The 8,711-nt window shown below is 35.7% G+C and overlaps 1 long non-coding RNA gene across 1 annotated transcript; it reads right to left on the bottom strand.

Annotated features, from left to right (window-relative positions):
• Nucleotides 1–985: 985 nt before the first annotated feature.
• LOC128982617 (uncharacterized) lies at nucleotides 986–6,292 on the bottom strand. Its single transcript, XR_008489697.1, has 3 exons — nucleotides 6,169–6,292; nucleotides 2,062–2,233; nucleotides 986–1,125 (listed from the first exon to the last, which is right to left on the bottom strand). It is a non-coding gene; the product is annotated as an uncharacterized LOC128982617 (long non-coding RNA).
• Nucleotides 6,293–8,711: the final 2,419 nt, after the last annotated feature.

Genomic DNA, 8,711 nt, shown 5'->3' with positions numbered 1-8,711 from the left:
GTATTTGGTCTTCAACGAGTCGACTCACGAGTCATAACTTACTAGTTCAGTTCAGTTACAGTTCTGCTGTTAGCTATATAACTACTGTCGCTTATCTAGATAGAACTGTCAGCATAGCTAGAACTGTGTCTACCTCCGTGACGATGGACGACTTGAGTCAGTCATCTCTGTCGTCACCCCCATCATCCGTTGCATTTTAAGTACCTGTTCGGTACTTTAATACTGACTATGGGAATGGACTAAAAATTGAGTTTTCCCATTTTTTACCCTAAAAACATTGTTTTTTGTATTTTTCAAGATATTTTGTGGTACTTGACAAAATTAATAATTTAAACTTAATATGTTCAGAATATACCAGAGTACTTTTCCAGAATATTCTGAGAATGTCCTCCAGATTTCTAGGCTATATAAAAATTTTCTTAGAATATTTTTGTTGAGTGATCTGAGTATATTCAAGGAAATTGCCTGGGATGTTGAGAATGATATCAAACATTTTGGAAAATTCCAGGAAATCCTATTATTTTTCATGTTGTATTTAAATGTTCGACCCCGCCTATTTTGAAATTCTGGCTACGTCACTGTTTGGTATCAAATTAAACTTACCAAATTTAAAATAAGAGTTTTAGGAATTTTTTACATACTTCAACCTCCTTTGTTTGAATAATCTTTATGTTAGTCTGGAATTTTCAGATTTTATTTTAGTTACTTTATACTGTTCATTTAAACAGACCAATAATGCATCTGCAACTATGCATGCAACTTTGCAATACAAAAACACCAATAAATAATAACAATGGTATATAAAAAGCTGTTGTGTTTACTATTTTATATTTTTGAAAGTGCATATTATGCAAATATTGACTACATCAGAACTTAAGTTTAGAAACAAAATGAAAAATAACTAAAAGAAGTATAAAAAAAAATTATTACAGCTGGAAATAGTGGCATTGTAAATGATCATTCAAATTTAATAGTTTATGTAGAACATTTATTTTAAAACATATAAAGTAGGTAAATCATAAACAGTGGTTAATTTATCACAACAGTCCGTACTATCACACCTCGCACTAATAACAAAACATTTTTAAGTCTTCAATCAGTTCACCAGCACCTCAATCAATGACTCTGTAACAAAAAACTGTGTTTTAGCTTTAATTTAATAAACTTGGGCAACACATTCAATGTGAAGCCTACAGCGTAGTTCACACTAGTAAACATATTGTATGTGGTACTATGGGGTTATTGCATGAAGTTTTGGCTGTTATTTTTTATTCGTGTCACTATAACATAATAAAATATACAGTACAATAGACTCCCTCTTATCCAGACTCTCGGGACCGAGGTCAGTACGGATAATGGGGTTTCTGGTTAAACTGACGTCCCAGAAACTCATTAAAACTGACCGTTTAAATGCATACTGTATATACAGTAGGTATTTGACTAAAATGTAGTAGATAATTTTATTTAGACTAGTAATCACTGTTCTCATATCCTTAACACAAGAATAGTCGTTTCAATAAAGCTTACCTCCCACTTCCTACCGACCTAGTCCGGCTAAACCGATGTGCTGATAAAAATTGCCCGGTTAAAGAGATATGTAATTTCCACCGAGTGTTGTCTGGTTTAACCGATGTCAGGTTAAAAGGTGTCCGAATAAGAGGGAGTCTACTGTACCTTATCATGGCTATTAAACATGGTAATAATGTTCCCTAATATGCAGCAAGGAAAATCAATTTTACTTAGCATAAATACAAAGCGAAGAGGACTGATTCTGAAAATTGCATTGCACTGCAACAGCAATGTTATGGGGTAAAGTTCTGCAGAGAAACTTTAATTTATTATACTATCCTATCAAATTTTCAGTTTCTATAAATTAATAGGCCTACTGACAATAGCTTCAAATTTATATAAAATATATTGATTAAGAAATAGGCCTGCTTATTAATCTGTTAGCCTATGGGTCTTTTTAAAAAGAGGACCACCCGCCAATCTTTTACAGACCATTGCGGCGTTTAGGTTATGTTAGCTTATAGGCCTACCACATAGAAAAAAACCACGCACCTGTTTGAGTCGTGCATGCAGGACAGCAGGAGAGTCAGAGTGGTGGGGAAAGACACCTCGCCCCAACGACTTATCCCCACCACTGCTCCAGGCCCTTCCCCACCATCACCCTTCACCGCTACGTGCGCGAGACAGCCATGGTTCTGCGCAGGTTCTTTTGAAAGTGGTAGGCCTATAGTTTATAAACAAACAAGGTATCATTAACAAAATTTTTAGCTTTTTTCTATAAGCTAAGTTAGGTACTCATGAAAAGACACGACTAGGTATAATTTGGCGCTTTTGACAATCAGTTTTGATAGAAAACTGTACAACACTAACCCAACCCAATGATGATACTATTGGAACAATTTGTATTTATTTATTTGTTACCTGGTTTTTATTAACATAAACTAAACCAAACTGAACTAACCTTGTTTAACCATCACAGCACAGTGTGAAAGTCTATTTGAAAAGACTCTATGGCTTTAAATATTCATATCACGATACCTTTAATACTCAAAACAAAAATCGGAATTTATATCGCAGAGAATAATATAAAGTACGATTTGTATAACGAACTGATATTTCACCCAACATAGGTATATTGAAGGTACTGATATTGCAGGTTCTCTAAAGGACTTAACTGCAGTTCTTATTAGCCTATATTGTTTATAGTAGAACATTCTAGCATAAAATGAAGACTGTAAATGTATTGTTTTATCAAAATTACCACAACTAAAGAAAAAATTGTGGGCCTAGTTATTTTGATCTTCATAATAATATGACCATAACAACCATAATGATTTTTACATCACTAAGGAGTGACACACCTAAGTGTCTTAAATTTAAGATCAAGTATAGCGTGCTGTGAAAGGAGGCAAGAAGGGCATGCTGAAATAAGAAGTCGTATTATTCCAGTAAAAATCCAATATAATGAAATAAAATCTTAAAACTAACAATTGTTCTGCATGATATTGACCTTAGAAAATTAACAAAATTGATATCTTCACTTAACCAAAATAAACATTACAATCATTACTAACCCCCCCCCTTTATTTTGCCCTCCCCTTTCTTTGATCGATCAAACCTTATATATAAAAATCCCCCTAAAACTTCTTGTCCTCTCCAAAGTCCATACTTTCCTACTTTACAACTCAAATATAGGCCTAATCATAAAACTTGAAAATATTGATGTGTAACATGGTGAAGGGTACTCATCACTTCACGGATGCTGTCTTCAATCCTTGGTGGAGCTTCAGTGAGATGATCTGAGCCGGAGACAGTCTACTGGTGAGAAGACTTCCATGGTTTGCAAACAGATTGTCCACCGACGGTTGTCAGGCCTCCGAGAAGGTGATACTGGTCCCGACTCCTCCAGACAACAGATAGGCGATGGTGTACTCTCCGACGATGTTCAACTCTGGGACTTGAACCCTAGGACATGTTCCAAATTCGTACTATGGATCCCTTCTTTAATATCTTTATTATAGTATAGTCACACATCTATCCAGCAAAGTTAATTTCCCACAAATTGTTTCTGAAGTCTAGTTTACCACAATCAATTTTAACATAGAATACTGATAATTCTCATTTTGTTCTCATTGACAAACATTTGAAATAACCCCCTAAATCAAATCATTTGTATGTAAAAAATATAAAATATTTTAACATATCACCTTTTAATGAATTTACATAATAATTCAAATTGACCACAAAGTAATTTTTAATCAGCTGTCTCAAACATGTGTCTAATACATCTTGATTCTTTAACGAATTACTGAATCAGTTTACTGTGACATTTTAATTAAACACAAATAGCCTAAATTAAACATATCCTTCTTCCATATCGAAATAAATAACTGTTTAGACAAATCCTTAATAACTACCCCAAACTAAAACAATATTAAAATCCTGTCGGTTCAACTAGAACATGACTTTGAAACCAACCTAATTTTACCTTAAAAAAATAAAATTTAATCGAAATATTCTCTCTGAACAGTTACTGATAGTTATAAAAATCATTTAGATTGACACAATGCTCTTTAAGTTTAATCCCTTTTAAGATACAAAGCTAAAACAATTTTTTAACACTCGTTGAACCCTGAGCCAAAAACACGTGGTGTTCAATCTTCATATCTATCAAAATTTAAGTAAAATTATTAATTGGTTTACCCAAAAATGCTTAGCTATATATTTACAAATTGAAGTTGTACTGATTTTTCCTGGAATAACCTTAAACATAAATTGCTTAATTATTTGCATTACATACCTCCAAATCGAGGGAACAAGTTGACTGTCGGCCACAACTACGCAAAATGAGATTGAAACAACGTGGTTCTCTTCCAAACTATGAATCATCGCTACCCTAAGCCTAGTCTCGAACACTTGCCACCAGACTGCGCGCTTGCAGTTATCAATGCTGGTATCGACTTGAACTAAGAAAACCGGTTTCTTCTAGTTTTCCAGGATTTGTATTAACATTCAATTCTATTTCCTTATAACATATGAAAATAAAATATAATTTCTGTCACAATCGTGACAGGAGGGCAGATTGTTTGTTCCTAAAAGTAGGTAACGGCACAACAGTTTTTGGGCTCTACAAATAACTAGCCTACAATTTAATCGTTTTTAAACTTAACGTATATTTTTCTGTCGTCGGAGTTTCAAATAGCATGTTTCTCATGGCCATGTTACTCTAAATAATTTCAAACAAACCGCCATTTAAATTAAACAAACAATGTTTTAATATTCTGACTATTACAACTGCGCGAGGAAATGCCTCTTTCAAAAGGTTACAGCATTCTAAGTTATTAAGTTAGAGCCTATATGTGCGTATGAGTAGCCTTTATAAAGGCTAAGTATAATGTAAAGAATGGGTACTTTCCTGTTAAAGGGAACATTCATTATTGTAGATAATTTCTTTTTGAATATCGAAATGTTATTTTTCTGTCCGTTAGACAGCCATTCCCCATGCCTTTTCTGTTATTAAACGGAATTTTGAAACGGTAACATAGGCTATACCGGTACTGTATAGCAAGTTTGGTAAGTTATGATATAGGTTAGTTTAGCTTAGTTTGATTTTATAATCCAATAAAATAGGCTATTAAATGTTTGCCTAAACAAGGTTTGGCCTAAAATACTTCTAAATTAGTATATAATTTAAATGCGTTTGAAGATAACAGAAGGAATCTGTTATGGATCGTGAAGTAAAACAAAAATATTGATAAGCTTATATCGAAAAGAAATCATCGATAATAATGAATGTTCCCTTTAACAGGAAACTGCCAAATAATGAGAGACCCAATATAATATAGTAACCTAGTAGGGTACTATAGTGTAGGCCTGTCTATCGATAGCGGAACCTAGCCTTGCCCTACGCCAGGGTAATGCAAAACCTAGCCAAGGCCTAAGTTATTTTAATGTTAGTTAGTTAGCCTAAACATTTAATTGGCTGAAGGACCATATTTAGTGTACGGCATAGACTTTTTTCCAAACAGTTAATGGTTTACAGGCTATAGGTTTAAATGTGTCAACCTAAAGATTAGGCCTTTAAGTTATACAACTCACCCAAGGGTTTCTAATATGAAAGTTACACCACTTGGTAACTTATATTGTAAGTGCCTTTTACCACACAGCCTAGACAGTTCTTAAAATATATAATTATAAGATTCGTCCTTTTGCAATGTTTATGGGAAATGTCGGTAGTCCTAACCATGTCCTAACTGTGTGATCCTACAGGGGTACCTACAGTTTCTTAACTGGGCTACGATAATAAGTTATTGATTGAAATTATCGAATTGAAATATTGATTAATAATCGATATTTTAAAATATAATATCTATTATAAAATTAATTCATCATAACCTAACCTAACCAACCAAACTTGTTGATGGTGAAAAAAATCGCAGTTTACTAATCGAATCGATAGTTTCAATCGATAACTTATTAGTGTAGCCCAGTTAAGAATCTGTACCCTAATACAGCAATAAAATTTTACTTAAGAGCTACTAAACTAAGTAAATGTAATAGCATAATAACAGCTAGGGCCTAATGCTTATTGTTTTATTTCGACAACACTTGGAACAAAACACAACAAACACTTTTAAAGACTAATATAAACTAACTTACAAGGGTGCACGGGGCTGGCACGGTAGAACCACCCGACTTCAAAACATACGATACTTCGATAAAACCTCAAATTATTAAAAAAAACACACAGCTTAAACACTTAAGACTTTGAAAACTACAATCGCTATGGGGCACGGCAGGGGCAGACAGGCAGATCGGCAGATAACAGAACGACAGAACAGTAAACAACTCTTTTGCTTCAATTGTGTGAGAGTCGTTCATTTGAGATCAGCTCAATTTTACGGTTTGCGCATGCGCAGTAGGCTAGTCCAATTCCTGCCCTGAAACGCTCGCATTCCAGCACACTTTTTTTTAAATGTATACAAAAAAGTGTGCTCTTCATAACGGTTATAAAAAAAGTGTGTTCTTCTAATAATTGTGATATAATCAATTGTATTTGGGCGGGCCAGCCGTGATTCTGATTCATGATTCATTTCAGCTACAGATCTATAAAACATACCAAAAAACTGTGCTGAAAGTGTGTTCACAGGAATCATTAATAAAAAAAAGTGTGCCGCCCCCGTTAGGGCTGGGTAATTTTATTACCCTTACCAGTTAGGGGTTATTTGTTTAGTAACTTGGGAGGCACACTTTTTTTTATTAATGATTCCTGTGAGCACACTTTCAGCACAGCTTTTTAGCATGGTTTATAGATCTGTAGCTGAAATGGGCGGGCTGGGTAATTTTATTACCCTTACCAGTTAGGGGTTATTTGTTTAGTAACGGGGTTGGCACACTTTTTTTATTAATGATTACTGCGAGCACACTTTCAGCACAGTTTTTTGGCATGGTTTATAGATCTGTAGATAAAATGGGCGGGCTGGGTAATCTTATTACCCTCACAACTCGAGGGTTATTTGTTTAGTAACGGGGGCGGCACACTTTTTTTTATATATGATTCCTGTGAGCACACTTTCAGCACAGTTTTTTGGAATGGTTTATAGATCTGTAGCTGAAATGGGCGGGCCAGCCGTGATTCTGGCCCGCCCAAATACAATTAAATATATCTGAAAAATACAGAAAATATATAGGCCTACGACTAATAACACTTGCAATAATAGATTTACACTTATACTGTTGACTTACAAAACGGTAAATACATGTTAAAGTTGGTAAGTGGTGATCGATTTCGATTGGACACTCCAATCATCATCAGACCCATAGGCGAATTCGTGAATAAGTCAACAGTATAAGTGTAAATATATTATTGCAAGTGTTATTAGACGTATATATTTTCTGTATGTTTCAGGTAATTTAATAACACGTACGATGCTAATCAAGAAGTTATTAATTAATTATATCACAATTATTAGAAGAGCACACCTTTTTTTTTAATAGCCGTTATGAATAGCACACTTTTTTGTATTCATTTAAAAAAAGTGTGCTGGAATGGGCGATCCAGCCTCACGTCACTAACTTGAAGGACTAGACTAGAACAGAACCAAGAAAGAACGGCGCCGGCGCGGTAGCGGCGAGCGGCGGTGGCGTTTAAAGGCGTCTCGGTTCCCCTCCCCTGTCAGGAACTGATGAGAACCTCTTTAGAGAAGGAGTGGGGGGCGTGACGTCACTCTGCTCTTTATGGAACACCATTACCGTAAAGCCTCGTCCACACATGGCGATTTGTCTGCGGAAACATGGTCTGCCGACTGTCTCCAGTATGTTGCTATTTTGTCTCCAGTATGTCGGCCTACTGTCGGCAGACAAATTTCGGTGTTTCTTGAGACAAAATACAGTGTTTTCTGTTTCCCGTTCGAATGGGAAACACGGAGACAAGAGACAAAACTTTTGTCTCAAGTCTGCATATGTGGACGTGTCTGGAGACAGGAGACTGGATACAAGACGAAGGTGTTCAACATTCAGCCCATTTAGTTAGACTACAAAGCGGTAATATTACGATTTTTGGGCGGTAATAAAAGAGCTGGATTGAGTTTCTTGAAGGTTTTGGAATTAGTTTTCAATGATTTATATCATTATATGACATTTTATTGAATTGTTCATCTCTTCAAGTTTAAAATCTTAAGACCAACAAAGCCCAGCAAAATTTCAAAATCTTTAGAAGTCGACCTCGTGAAGTTACTAAATCCTCCACCTAATCTGAATGTCTGATAGAGGATTGCGACCATCGTACGAACCTTGCTCGAGAAAATGTAGAGTCCATCATAGTCTCTTCCTAGATTAATAGGCCCATGGCTCAGAAAAATGAAGCCCGCATAGGATATAATTACGTCCTCCTCGGTCACCATACCAACAAACATGGAAACACTGGCTAGCTAGTGTGGACGCAAAACACATCGGAAACTTGTATCTGAAACTGTGTTGACAGACTTGTCTGCCGACTGTCCGCGCACAGTCGGCAGACAGTCGGCCGACTCAGTCTCCATGTGTGGACTAGGCTTAACAAGACGATATGATTCCAATTCGGTGTTCGTGACGTAGTTGATAGCGTCTCGGACTCGTGATCTGGAGGTCCCCACCCGGAGTTTGAATCCCGCCCGAGACACTAACTTATTGTCCAAGGCTTTGCTTAGATTGCGAATCTTTTG

The sequence above is a fragment of the Macrosteles quadrilineatus genome, unplaced genomic scaffold, assembly GCF_028750875.1.
Source record: "Macrosteles quadrilineatus isolate MER2022 unplaced genomic scaffold, UCM_ALF_1.0 Scaffold_770__1_contigs__length_32580, whole genome shotgun sequence".
NCBI classification, from domain to species: domain Eukaryota; kingdom Metazoa; phylum Arthropoda; class Insecta; order Hemiptera; family Cicadellidae; genus Macrosteles; species Macrosteles quadrilineatus.
The sequence above is the reverse complement of the archived record's forward strand: the minus strand, read 5'-3'. Positions and strand labels throughout refer to the sequence as shown.